Consider the following 14,968-nt stretch of genomic DNA (forward strand, 5'->3'; position numbering starts at 1 on the left):
TGGAGATGGATTTGATGTTTGTCCTTCAAAGACTAAAAATGGATTCATGTCATGTCATGTCCTCTCTATGGTGGTTGGTAAGTATATAGCTTGAATTCAATTTCATCTCTTATTTTAATTCATTTCATTTTCATTGTTGTCACGTCAAACATGGAATTTGTTGCACAACAAGAAGGGAAAAAAGAAATGATGAACTATGCAAGAAATTGCATTTACAAAATTAAATGATCAAAACCCTAGTGTTTTTGCTGATATTTTTTTGTAAATGCATATAAATAAAAGGAGAGAGAAAAAAATACTAGTGTAGTGCCCGAGATAACATCAATAAGAGTGTCATACTTGGAGTCCAGTTGGTCCAATCACTGAAGGAAAGAGTTCTCATAACGCCCTCCACTCTTAATTACACAAGTTAGTAATACCTTCATATGCTTGTACAAGACTACAATTTTGGTGCACTTTGATTCCTTGCTTTTCGCAGAGCTAGTGTATGGAATACGTTTCCTAATTTCTGCATATTCCTCAACATTTAAAGTTTTCTCCCTCTTTATCCTAACTCTATCTTCCATAACCATGACATCCCTTTACACCACTTTATAATCCTTGATATGGTATGAGGTGATAACTATGCTTCCATCATGATTTTTTACTTAGTGTACCTTTCTTATTAACCTCTTGAGTTGCGAATGATTTTTTGTATTCCATTTAGATAGAAAAAATACTAACCTAAGGAGAGGTAATGTCGCTAATCCACCAACATTCTAATTGAATACTTATCACAAAATTTATTTTTATAATTTGCCAAAATTATTATACATCATGTATTTAAGTTTAACGCACATTGCCAAACAATGAATTGGCCAAATGTAATTTGTCATACAATGTAATGTTTGTTAATGATGCTATATATGAAACTATATACAAACCAATTGATTACTCATAGAACTTGTATGTATCAATATAAGCATAATGAGTACCAATTAGAAATCTATACAAGTGTTTGAGATTGTTTTTTTCTTTATGATTAGGAAATGCAAAAAGTCATGAGCAAGACTAGGAATATCCCTCTCCTCATGAAAATGTTTGAGTCCAAGTCATCATCGTGGATCAATTGGTCCTTGAAACTCTTTTTTTAATACTTTAATTCGAGGTATCAAAGATTGAAAGTCTTACTAGTCAATCTTGTTTGTTTATTTGACTTACATAACAAAAATACCATTTTAGGATAAACACATTTTATGTATCACTGCTTGTGAAAATTAACATAAATACAATGAAGAACACGAAAAAAGATTCACAATTACTACCTAATAATTGAATCAATGAACAAGGTTACCTCCATGGTCATCCAATAAACCTACAAGGTTATGGATAAAGTACTAGTTAAATCCAAACATACTTCTATCAACATACTTGCATGATGGTATCATTATAGATATTAACAAAAAGAACATGTAATTGTATTGTGAATGTAATGTTATGAATAAAACAATAAATAAGTTTGAAATCACAAAATAAGAGTGAGAAAAAATATGAACCTTGATATCATAGTTGTTTTCAAAGACATTGAGCTAATTATCACTTTTATTAAATATATTTAAATTAACTAAAGTTAATATATATTAAAATATTTATCATTTTGAAAACTTTTTTTAATAAGTTCAGTTTTAGTAAGTGTTTTTTTAAGTAAATCACCAATAATGTATTTGGATTTTATAAAATTAGGTTTTTTATATCGTTGTATTGGCTTTCAACCCTGAAAAACCTAACTTACTTTAGGTACCATATGCAAGTGCTTACTGGAATTTCATAGAATAAAAGTATGGGTCAAAGCCAAAGTAAACAATCATGCATTCAATGCCAGGACAAATGGTATAGAATAAACAAATTAATTCACAAACAGTCAAAGTCCAAAGTAAATAAGCATGCTTAGTCAGCTTGTTTTGTTCAACCAGCCCCAAGTGTTCACACTCAAATTGTCTGCCTACCTAAGCAGTTTTGCCTTGAAGACTTCTTGGAATTCCCGGACTCAACATAACCTCAACAGAAATATAGGTTTATTTTTATTCTTCATTTTGAATAGTTGAGTCCCATTTTCTGTTGGCGTCTCGGGCACAACCCCATTTCCTCTTCTCCTACGACTCGATTGCAGAGCCCTTATCAGAGCCTTCAAAGCACGACTTGGAGAATTTTTACTCACTAACATAATTTCTCCTACCTCAGCTGGTGTCATACACCCCCCTGCTTGGAAAGCCTCTTCAACCCGACCAAAAAGCTTATGTTCCTTGATACCCAAATAATTGTCTGCCAAGATTTTGAAAGCAGAAAAGGTGCAGTGAGGAAAGTGAACATGCATATCCATTCTCCCAGGTCTCAAAAGGGCGGGATCTAATCTATTTTTATTTGTGGTAAACACTATAATTTTCTCCTCGCCACAGCTGGACCAAAGCCCATCAATCAAATTCAGCATCCCAGAAACTGTAACTCTGCCACTCTCGTGTCCATCATCATCATTATTACCATGGTCCTGATGTCTCTGTTCTTCATTGTTCACACCGCTGTGCCTTGGCAGATTCAAAGAAGAATCAATATCCTCAATCACAATAATAGATTTATTGCTTGTCTGCATCAAAAGCATCCTCAGCTCCCAATTATCATTCACCTTCGTCAATTCCAGGTCATAGATATCGTAATGCAAGTAATTAGCCATAGCTGCAATCATGCTGGATTTCCCTGTTCCAGGAGGCCCAGAGAGCAAATAACCGCGCTTCCAAGCCCGGCCCAACCTGTGATAGTAATTCTTACCGCGAACAAAAGCATCAAGATCCATCTTAATCTTATTCTTCAGATCTGCTTCCATTGCAATGGTATCGAAAGTTGCAGGATGCTTGAAAGCCACAGAAGTCCAATCAGGATGCCTGAAAGCCAGAGAAGTCCACTGCTGCCTCCCAAATTTCTGGCAGTTTGTATAGAGCTTGAGCTCTCTCTTCCTGTGATCAACTTCCTCTGCAACAGCCTGAACATGCTCCAAATAAGGTCTCAGGACAGCAGCCTTGTCCCTCTTGTGGATTTTCAAAATAAAACTCCTGGTTGCATCACCCTCACCGTCCTTCTTCTTCACCTCATGTATCCACCACAACCTGGCACCTAAAAACACGTCCTCCACACTCTGACCTGCCTCTAATGAAATAAACATATCTTTGGAATTGTTAACACCATACAAATTGGCACAATGAGTATCCACAGCACCTGCCAGGGTACTGACATAGGTACTAACCTTATTATATAATCCATTATCTTGGATCCCGTCATAGCCATAGTGCTGAGGAATCCTGAAAAACTTGTAAACTTTCCATTTCTCCTGCCACGATTCCAGCCATCTCCTCACCATTCCCAGCAGCTGGGGAGGGACCAAGTACCAAAAGACTAGTATGATCCCCATTAAGAACCAAAATTGGGTAAGGGAATCCATTGGCAAATTCAAATCTCAAACAGACAGAAGAGAATCCAGCTTTCTAACAGATTGGCTTAAGCTCCCACGATTTCGTGAAATTGGGTATCATCCAGGCAATTCAATCTTGCAGCTACGGCTTTTTTTTCCCTGTTCTTTAACATGGGTATTGTCCGATTTCGATTCTTGCAAATTTTATACTGAAACTCTGTTCAGAAACCGAAATTGAAGTTGCGCACGCATTGTGGGCCGAAGAGCACCGTTCTTGGCGGTGAAGAATTTGATAATGCGTGGAATTTGATAATGCGCTTGTAGGTGTGGAATGTGTCGTGGATAAACAGTCAAAGGATGCGTGGAATAAACAGTGAAATCAACCCTTCCCAGCTTCTTGGGTGTGCAATTCAGCTGGCGTTTGGCTGATGTCAGCTCGACGGCGCTTGCTCGAGAGATTACCTTTGCATTGCATTTCTCAGAACCGCAGGGACACTTCTAATTTTAGAAAATTATAGGAATTATGACTTAGAAGTAAGTTTGTTTTTAAGTGGCTGATAAGAATTATAGGAATTATGACTTAGAAGTAAGTTTGTTTTTAAGTGGCTGATAAGTAAGTTTGTTTGAGTGAAAATGTTTACATCACATGAGATTGTAACCTTTCCTTTACATTTCATATTGGGTTAGAGAGAGTTTTTCTATACAATTTAATAAAAAAAATCATAAGAACTAAGTAAGTTATAATTAGTAATGAAATTTATATTTATATTTTAATATATATTTATATTTTTAAATTCTATTAATTAGTATGCCAATATAGATCTATCTTAATTCACAATCTTACTAAACTTCGAGAGGAATCAAATTTCTTTTCACTCTAAAAAATGTGTCTTTAATAAATTTCGAATTAAAATAAATCTAAACTAGTTTAATTATTAATTATAATTATAATTATTTATTTTATTTTATTTTACTATACTATTTTTTTTTTAAATTATAAAAATTAAATATATTAAAATGATAATAATTTTTTTAATTTTTTTAATAATATTAAGGATCTTTTTTCTTTTTTTTTTTTTTTTTTTTTTTTATTTTTTTTATTTTTTTTTTCTTTTTGTATAAAGACTATTCTATTATGAATAAAAAGAAAAATATTTACAAAGAGGTTTGAACCTCTGAGGGGGCTGTAGCCTGCCCTCTGTCAGAAAAACCGTTGCAGTTAACACTTAGCCTTCTGTTTACATAGATGAAAATCATAGACCCAAGACTAAATAGAGCTAGATAGGATCGACACTTTAGTATGAGCCGCCCTATTACAAAATGCTGTTCTTTGCAACTATTACAAAAAAGCTGGAAAGCCAAAATCATAACCTGGAAGATGAGAAAAACCATACTGATGATATCAGAAGCCATACCCACTGAGAATTACATCCAAAAAAACCAGCAATCCTGAGATGACTTGCTGAGGCAGAGGTAGTTATGCCTGAGGTGGCAAGTCTGTGTCTTCTTCATTTGCCTTGCTGGGAGAGCTTACCCAATGAACCATCACATTATCTTCAATTTCCATCATGTTGCAGCCTGGAGGAGTCACAAGGTGCAGAACGCTGCCAGAGAATTGCGCCGGCGCACAAGCTATGATATTCTCTTGAGAAGAGTCTTGCTGATGGCGAGAATCTTCTTGTTGACCTTCTTCTTGCAACACAGCGGGATTATTGAGGACATCACCTGCCAAGCTGCCCTGAGAGTCACTGGAATTTTGAGAAAGAGACTTTTCCTTTGAGGTTTCAACTGAGCCTGTGAGCTCATCTTCTTCCTCTGAGAAGATGACAGTAATAATAGCTGAGATAATCGGCTTGTTAAGCCTGCTTTTAAATTTGAAGCGGGATGAGTGAAAAGAGCTGTTTAGGGACGGTCCGGAGTGGTCTGATGGCGGTGAGGCCGGCGAGGCAGAGGCTAACGGGGAAATACGTCGAGGACCAGAGCCACCACGACCCCGAAAACCTCCACGGGATCCTGAATTACTGCCCCGCCTGGGAATACCACGACGCCGGGCCATTGCAGAAAGGATTAACAAATTGAAAGTGCTAAAGGACTGAGGGAGAAAGAGAAACGACCCGCCACAAACTAAAAGAAACCGGAGTGAACAGACCTCTGATCTGAAGACCCCAAGAAATAACCCAGCACAGAGAGTATAAACGACCACGAGAAATAACCCAGCACTGACTGAATGAACCCAATACCTGACCCAAACACCTTTAGCAAAGACCGAAACGAGACCTCTTACAGAGATGGGCCAGAAGATTGGCTTAATACACCCGACGCATATAGAGAAAACTGACTGACTATACCAGACACCTTCGAAAAGAAACAAAACCAAATACCTGAAGCTGGCGAGATGCGAGCGATTATGAAGCCATGGTGGCTTCCAAATGCTCTGTACTGCGCCAAAGTTCTGAGGACATAACCACCAGAGAATGTCACTACCTGAATAAACCGGAGCGACTCTGCAACTGTCTGAAGAGACCAGAACAAATGAACCGTGAATTGTGCGCACCATCCTGAAATCCTTTCCCTGCTTGCCTTGAACCCAATGCATCATAAATGCGAATTAATGTCCTGCCACGAACCGCCAAACCAACTCGAGGTATTGCCAGATGCCGGCGCCGCGTGCTCGAGCATTAACAACTCATTAAGGCACCCGCATCCGGGTGTGAGCCTTCCTTCGATTGCATATCACTGGTTACTATGGTTTTGAAGGTAGAGAGTTGATTCTCCGAAGCTATACTGGAAATTGAGCCTTCAAAGAATTCCCTTCCACTGTCCACTCCTAAATTGGCAAGAAAGTCAGCCAGTTTATTCCCTTCCCTTCTAATATGTTTAAAGGAAATTGCTTGGTGATTAGTAAGCCATTGTTTGAGAAGCTCTAGTCGAGTGGCCATTCTCCAACTGCTACTTACCTTATACACCGGGGATCCCTGCATAAGCTTTGAGGCCATGTTGATAATAATCTGGGAGTCCCCTTCCACTATAAGAGGAAGGAATCCTCGTTCTTGCGCCAGATTTAGCCCTCTCCATAGTCCTTCCAGTTCCGCCGCATTATTGGTATTCCAGCCAATTGAGCCAACAAAAGTTATTAGGGGAGTACCCTGGTAGTTTCTGATGCTTCCACCAAATCCCGTTTTCCCAGGATTCCCTTTCGAAGCTCCGTCGAAGTTAAGTTGAAACACGTTGATTGGTGGTGGTGTCCATCTTGGTGGAGAATCTAGATGCTTTGAGGAGTTATCATTTGAAGAGACCGGATGCTTTAATTGAATCTGCCAATTGTCCCATATGGCTTGTTCCTGCGGGAGAGATGGGAAATCCTCTTTAGACCAGCCTTTAATAGACAGAGTTTCTTTAATGTTATGGTGCAATCCACTCCATATCTGCTCTATCGACTGTGATTGATCTTTAAATATCCTTCTATTTCTCTCCTTCCAAATATTCCACATTAGTAGTCCCGGTATGAGTTGCCATAGTGTATTTAAGAGTTTGCTTTGATATGGCTCTTGGCTCCAAGTGCGAAGAGTCCCTTTAATGTCCCCAATCACTCTTCCTTCCTTCTGACAGCGGAATGTAACTTTTTCCCACAATTTCCTTCCTAGCGGACAGGTTTGCATAAGATGTAATGCTGATTCCCCTTCCTGTTTGCAGTTGGGACAAATAGATGGTCCAGAGAAATTCCTTTTCCTGAGATTGTCCCATGTGAGAATCCTGTTGTGAGAAAGAAGCCACAGAAAAGTTGAGACCTTCGGCCATATGGAGGGATTCCATATCTTATCCCATACATTGTCTTTGATTATCTTGTCTTTGATAATTATTTTATAAGCTTCCCTGGTTGTGAAGGTGCCCGTTTCCTCATATCCCCATCTGAGAGTATCCATGCTTGCCGAAGTGAGAATTTTCCGTTTTTGAAGTTCTAAGGAGAGAGAGAGTTGAGTTTGCTCCGGGCTGTGAGGTATTATATGCCTGGCCTCTTTCCACTTTCTATGTTCTTGGGCATTGTGTGAGTTCCAAAATTGGCTCACCTTATCATATTGATTTATATCTTGATCTGAGATTCCCGGAACTGTATCTCTAAGGTTTGGGAGCTGCTGCCATGAGTCTTCCCAAAACCTAGCTGTGTGGCCATCCTTCACATCCCAAAAACTGTGCTTTTGAATTATATCTCGATGTTGAATGGCTGAGTTCCAAATAACCGATCCTTTACTGACTTCTGACATTCTAATTCTCTCCTCCATGGGCGTATTGCTTGCATATTTCGCTGTCCAAAGGGAGGCCCAAGGTGTACTGGGATTAGAGAGCCATTTCCACCAGATTTTGGCCCCCATTACCATATTACTATGTTCTGGGTCTCTTAGCCCAATGCCTCCTGCTTTTTTGGGAAGACATACTTTCTCCCATTTGACTAGTGCCCACTTTCGATTTGGCCCCGATTTCCCCCATAGGAAATTACGCTGAAGCTGTTTGATAGCTTTGAGAACCCACTTAGGTGCTGCTAATATGGAAAAAAGGTAAAGAGGCATGGTCTGTAGAACTGCTTTGATTAGTACTAGCCTGCTTGCCATATTAAGCGCTCTATGAGTCCAAAGGGACAATCTGGCTTCTAGTTTTTCTAAAAGACTATTCCAAGAGGAATGCTTGAGAGCCGAGGCAATTAATGGAGCACCCAAATATTTAGACGGAAGGGTAGCGATGGTGAAGCCAAGGATACAGGCTATTGCTCTTTGGGTGGTGGGAGGAGTGTTGAAGAAGAATATCTGGGATTTAACTTTGTTAATGAGAGCTCCTGAGGCATCCGAGAAGTTTGCAAGGATAGATTTGAAAGATCGAGCTTCTTGAATAGAAGGATGACCAAATAGCATGTTATCATCTACGAATTGCTGGTGCGAAAAGGCAGGGGCCTAGTGGAAAGCTAGACCTTTGAGTTGATGAGAAAGGATAGCCTCTTTAATGCTACGTCCTAACCCTTCAGCTAAGATGACAAACAGAAAGGGCGAGAGAGGATCCCCTTGGCGAATTCCCCGAGAAGGACGGAATGTGGGCGACGGGATTCCATTAATGAGAATAGAAAAGAACGAGGAGGATATAAGACTACTGATCCATCTAATCCAGGAGGGGGCGAAACCAAAGGCCTGGAGGATTTTTTGCATATATTCCCAACTAATACTATCAAAAGCCTTAGATAAATCAATTTTGAGCAGCATACCTGGTTTTTTTGAGTGCTTGAGAGAGTGGATTATTTCATGGGTTAAAATTATCCCGTCCGTAATCTGCCTTCCTTCTACATAACCAGATTGTTCTGGAGAGATGATAAGGGGAAGCAGGGGCTTCAATCTGGAAGCTATCACCTTGGAGACAATCTTGTATATAATGTTGCACAAAGCAATCGGTCTATATTTATCCGGAGTGTTGGATTCCTCTTCTTTAGGGATTAATGCAATGAATGTTGCGTTCAGACCTGGATACATCCACCTTAGAGTGCGCGATTCTTCCACCACCTGCCAAACTTCCCATTTGACCAGATCCCAGAAATGATGAAAAAAATTTGAGGTAAATCCGTCGGGTCCTGGCGCTTTCCCTGCTTTGAGCTGATGCACAGCAGCTTCAACCTCCTGAAGGCTTATGGGCTTGAGAAGGAGAGTATTATGGTCTTCAGTAATTAATCTGGGTATATGTCTGATGATTTTATCAATAGCCTCTGTTCTGTTTATGTCAGGTTCTTGATTCATCTTCTTGAAGTAATTGAGGAACACCTGTTCGATTCCTTCATGGGTTTCAATTTTTCCTCCTTGTTCATTATTAACGTGAGAGATTTGATTGATCATTCTTCTTTGCACTGTAGATTTGTGAAAGAATTTCGTATTCTTTTCACCCTCCTTCAGCCATCTAACTCTCGATTTTTGCCTCCAGAGAGTTTCCTCCTGTAATTCTCTCTCGAGGATTTGAGTTTCTAGGGACTGCTCTTTCTTGGTAAGTTCTTCCGAGCGTCCTTCAGAGATCATTCTTTGCTGAGTAACTTTCATCTCTTGATTGAGGGTTTCCTTAGCTTTAAAAATGTTGCCAAAGATAGAGTGATTCCAGCGTTTAATTTCCCCCTTGAGGTATTTCAGCTTCCTTTGGAATATGGACATTTTTGTGCCATCCGTCGGATTGCATTTTAGCCAAGATGCTCTGACAAATTCATGGAAGTCCGGATGAGTTAGCCAAAAAGCCTCAAACCGGAAGGGACGCCTTGTATTGCAACCAGGACTATTCCAATGGAGGGCTATTGGCCAGTGATCAGAACCGGAAAAAGGAAGAATAGATGCTGTGAATTCTCCTCCTAGATGAACTGCATTATCAGAGATTAGAAATCGATCAAGACGCGATGCTATTTGCATTGGTGCTGCCCTTTTGTTGTTCCAGGTGTAGAGGCCATTATTTGTAGGAAGATCTATCAGCCAATTATTCTGAATGAAGTCTTTTAATATAGAGCCTTCCCTGTTTATTCTGCAACGCCCTCCCTTTTTTTCCTCCATTGATGCGATCATGTTGTAGTCTCCTCCAGAAACCCATAACGGGTATTTCCTCTCTGTATTAAGCTGCGTTAAAGCATCCAAAATTTCAACCTTGTGCTGGGTTTCTTGAGGAAAATACACATTTGTTATGTGACCATAGATATTGGTTCCAATTATATGAAAGATGGCTTGGATGAAATTTTTATTTGCATGTATGTTGACTAGTTGAATCATTCTTGCATCCCAGAGCACTGCTAGTTCTCATGATGCTCCCTGAGCATCAACAGCTGTTACTAACCCACCTGGCCAGGCTTTTGCTGCTATTTTTTCCAAGACTGTCGAATTACACTTTGTTTCCTGCAAAAAGAGAATTGCTGGTTTTTCCTCCATTAACATGTTTTTTAATAGTCTTCCTTTCCTTGGGCAATTAAGCCCTCTAATATTCCATGAGATCAACTTCATTGGGAAGGCTTGGGGTTGGTATTGAAATACTTGGTTAGCTTGGCATATCTGCTTGATTCTACCAATACTTCTCCAATCTTGATGGTTCTCTCTAGAGTAGTTTTCCGTCCTCGTTTTTTACTATCTTTGGTGATGAATTTCCCATCCCATTGGCTACCGATTTGAACCCCTAGTGAGTATTTTTTTGGGGCTTTGTTGAGGACTACCACTAGGTTATCCACTTGTCTATCAGGTATTTTGTCAAAGTTCCCTGTTTTGCATGCTTGTTCCAAACCCAATATATCTAGCTCGCCGATGTCTATTGATTCCGTATCCTCCTCCATGATTTGAGGTTCTTGATAGTTTCCATCTCCTTCCTTCTCATTTTCTATACTGGGGTCTGTGCCATCTATATCCATTTCAGGGAGGCTCCAGGTTTTTGAAGCGGTCTTGAGCTTATTGCCTTCTTGTTCTACACCCTTTTCCCCCTCTTTCGATTGGGATCCTTCAATTTTTTCCTGATTAGATCCTTTTTTATTGGAGGTTAAATTGTCTGGATCTTGCAAATCTTCATTGGCTAGAGCTTCAAAGCTGTTACTAGTAGAGGGTTTTGATTGATCCCCTGGAGGTGTCTTTGTAGGGACTACTGATTTTTTATTTCCTCTTCTACGATTTATCACCTTAGTGAAGCCATCTGACGATGGGTTTTCCTGGTCAGTTTGAACCGCAGGTTTGCTATTTAATGGGCAATCTCTGTAAAGGTGTCCTAGGTCATGACATTTCCTGCACCTAAAGGGTACATGCTCATAATCAATTAACTGGATCCATTCCACATCTTCATGAAAGAGACTTACCGTATCAGGAAGAGGTTGTTTCAGGTCCATGTAGACGCAGATCCGTGCATATGAGGTATATCTCTGCGTCTTTGTGTCTTCTGCTACCTTGACGAAGTCGCCCAGTACCTTACCGATCGCTTTGAGAGACTCCTCTTCCCAGTATTCCCATGGCAGAGAGTACAGCCTGATCCACACCGGCGCCCAGCTCAGGTCTTCCTTATCAGGGTTGAATCGTTCAATCCATTCTCTGAGAAATAGCCCGGCAGAGTTAAAGAAATAAGGCCCTCCTTCGAAAACTCTGTTTCTGTCTTCCAAGCAGTTGAAGACTGCAGTGAAAAACCCCTTCGGCCCTAGATGCAAGGTTATGTGTCCTTTTGGATGCCATTTGACATTTATCCAGGCTCTCAACGCTTTCTCATTTGGCCATATTCCAATAAATTTGCCTATGAGAGCATGATCTCTCATATATTGAATTCTAGCATTGATGCGATGACTAGGTAGCTCCACTTTTGGTCTATGCGTAGCTACTGGCTTGCATGTGGACGAGCTTACTTTCGGCTTGTCTTGCTGTGCTTGTTCAGTCTGCTTCTGCTGACTTTTGTCTGTGCTTCCATCATTGTGCTCCTGTTCCCTTTCTGAACCCTCGATATTCCCTTGCTGGTTGTCGTTTGTTGGAGGAGGCGCCCCTCCTTCCCCCTGATGGGGGTTCATTGTACCCGCCTGCCAAAACCTGCGGGCTGTGGTATTCTACTCTGCCGCGTTCTGATCCTGGTGGCCTCTGTCCGGAGGACCTGCCGTTGCAGGTGAGTACAAAAACCCTAATGCCGAGTCTCAGAACCTCGCTTCCCTCGTCGCTCTCCCTTAAGGATCTTTTTTAATTATCACGAGGAAAAAATATTATTAAATAAAAACAAATTACAATAACTTCAAATTGATTTTAGAAAACAATTATAATGGTGACCTGTTTCACACATATTCACTTGCAATCCCATGATTTTTATTGTTAAATATTATTAAAAAGTTCATGATAGTATAGTTTTATTTAGTTTTGCAATTTATATATTCAAATTGATTTTAGAAAAGAATTATAATGATGACATGTTTCATACATATTCACTTGCAACCTCATCATTTTCTATTTTAAACATTATTAAAAAGTTCACAAAACTTTAGTTTTGTTTTAATAATAGTGATGAGTTTACTTATAATTATAAATAGTAATTAATAATAATTGTTATTTTTATTATTTAATATTAATGGAAAATTAAATTATTATAATTATATATAGTAAAAATGAAAGGAAGATAATAATATTTTTTTTGATTAATTATATTAATTTTTTTGGGTGGATGTTTCAAATCACTCATTATGGTTTATAATTAGAGTGGGTGGTTTATATTAATTTTTGAGTTAAGATGTTTTTTTGTTTATCTCTGTTACTTCATTAATTCATTAGCTCATTATTAATTCCATTAATCCATCAGCAATCATATTAACCTTTAAAATATGACAGTAATTGATGAAAGAACATCAAACATAAATGCAAAAGACAAGCCAAGACAAGAGGACATCAGATTTGGCAAATGCTAGGGAAAAACACTAAGAAAAGGAAAACCCTTTGATCAATTCTTCTTATTATTAGATCAAATTGTTTACCAGAGAGAGAGAGAGAGTACAAAAGTCAAAATTGACTTGTCAAATAGAAGTCAAAACAACCGTATCGAATCTGCACTTAACAACAGTAAAAGTCTGGCCTAACCAGAAAGTCAACAATAGGTTAAAGTAGCAACAAAATTTCCTCAATGCAGCTTGGTCATACCCAGTCAAACTTGGCTTTCAAAGGTGGTCAAAGACAACCCAAAACAATGATGAAAATAGTGGTCAAAATTGATTGATTTCTGCAGTCAACTCTGTGGCCAACCCTGTGATTGGTCTATGGTCAAAGTCAACAAAATGCCTCGGTTCCTATGCCAATAGATGCGGCCTGCCAAAAACAAAATTCTAGCACAAAAACCATAGTCAAAGGGGTCAAACCACCCCTGGTAAACGTTGGTCAAACCTGCAAAAGCCTCTTAAATTTCGGCCCTGTAATTCGTCCTGCAATTTGTCCTTTTATTGCCACATGTGTGAGGAAAAGATATGCCCAATAAGTTGTATGAACCGATTAGAGAAGGAGAGAGATGATTGTGCGAGTGAGTGAAGTGACAAATGAGGTTGGAGGTCTCTCTTATTTATACAAATCGTTGAGGGTGAAGTGACATGTCTCTTGGGCTTCATGAGTCTACATGATGATGTAGCCGACCTTGACAATTTACACATGTGAGGGCATAAGTTCAAAAACACATTTTTGATTATCCAAATTTGATGATTTTTGGGTTGATTTTGGTCCTCTCAAAAAGAGGAATTCAATGGAATAATCATCGCCATAAAATGAGCTGTCAAACATGGAATTTGGCCCTAGTTTCTAATTTTAACACTCCCTCTCAACTAGGGATAATTCCACCTGCCAATCCATCATGCCATCCTATCATCATGATCCATCTTTGCATCTCATCTCAACTCTGTTGAATAATGATGTAATCATGAAGAATAATTGATCGAGAGTGAGTCACAATACCTTGCCACTCTCCACTGACAAAAGTCAGTCCAGGGGTAGAACCCCAATCAGACTTAGTCCCAATTTAAGTTGTTGAACACCATGAATCCTAAACATAGGGAGTACGACAATACATGATGCACCCATTTGTAGTGTTATGGTCCCTATCCACTTTTCTTAACTCACTGGCCAAATGAGAGGTACTTCCCATGTGTCTCGGACTACATGGGTAGGATAATGCTGGGGAAACAACAAGGAAAGAATAAATCACATCCTACTCACAACCACATGTAGGGAAAGGACAAACCACATCCTTTAGTCACATGTCACAACCATCGTAGGGAAAGGATAAATCACATCCTACGTGCATGCAAACCAATGAGAGTAGGGAAAGGATGAACCACATCCTACATGCAAGCCAACCAACAATCATAGGAAGGATGCTACAAGTGGGGAAAGGAAGAATCACATTCGATTCCACCGACATGTCAACCATCGACTGTAGGGAATGAGCAACCTACATGTGGGGAAAGGGTGAACCACGACCCACCGACATGTCCACATGTGACAACTGACAGATGCTTATATGCATCTCTCACTAGGGGTATCCGTAGGAGAAGGTGAACCACTCATCCTAATCATATGCCATAGGAGAAGGTGAACCACTCATCCTATGCATATATCATCAACTATAGGGGAAGGCGAACCACCCACTCTATGCTCTCATATATCATCATGGAGTATCAGAGGGGAAGGTGAACCACTCACCCTATACAAATTGTATCTATAAGCGAAGGTGAACCACTCACCCTATGGCCGTAAATAGCTCCAAGAAGTACCCTAGGCCCCAAGGAGCCCCCAGAGATCAATGTTCAATCCAAACCCTCATAGTAGGGTCTATCCATGACTCTCAACCTCTCTCTAAAGAAAGATAATCTTGACCTACCAAGAGGCTATGTAAGGATGACAATAATCTACTCATCCAACCAACAATGATGGAGCTTGGTAACTCTCCAACGTACCATATCAAGTACCCAATACTTGTAGCTATCGTGGAACATGGATTCTTTGAAAAATGAATCCCACTCAAGAATATTGCAATATACAATAGTGTTTA

General features: G+C 39.5%; 1 pseudogene; it reads right to left on the minus strand.

Annotated features, from left to right (window-relative positions):
* Window positions 1-1,967: 1,967 nt before the first annotated feature.
* On the minus strand, window positions 1,968-3,494 carry LOC149220610 (AAA-ATPase At2g46620 pseudogene; annotated as a pseudogene).
* Between the last annotated feature and the right edge of the window lie 11,474 nt (window positions 3,495-14,968).

Source organism: Pinus tabuliformis, chromosome Q, assembly GCF_031772625.1.
Source record: "Pinus tabuliformis cultivar Carrire ecotype Pingquan chromosome Q, CPIR1, whole genome shotgun sequence".
Lineage (NCBI taxonomy): Eukaryota > Viridiplantae > Streptophyta > Pinopsida > Pinales > Pinaceae > Pinus > Pinus tabuliformis.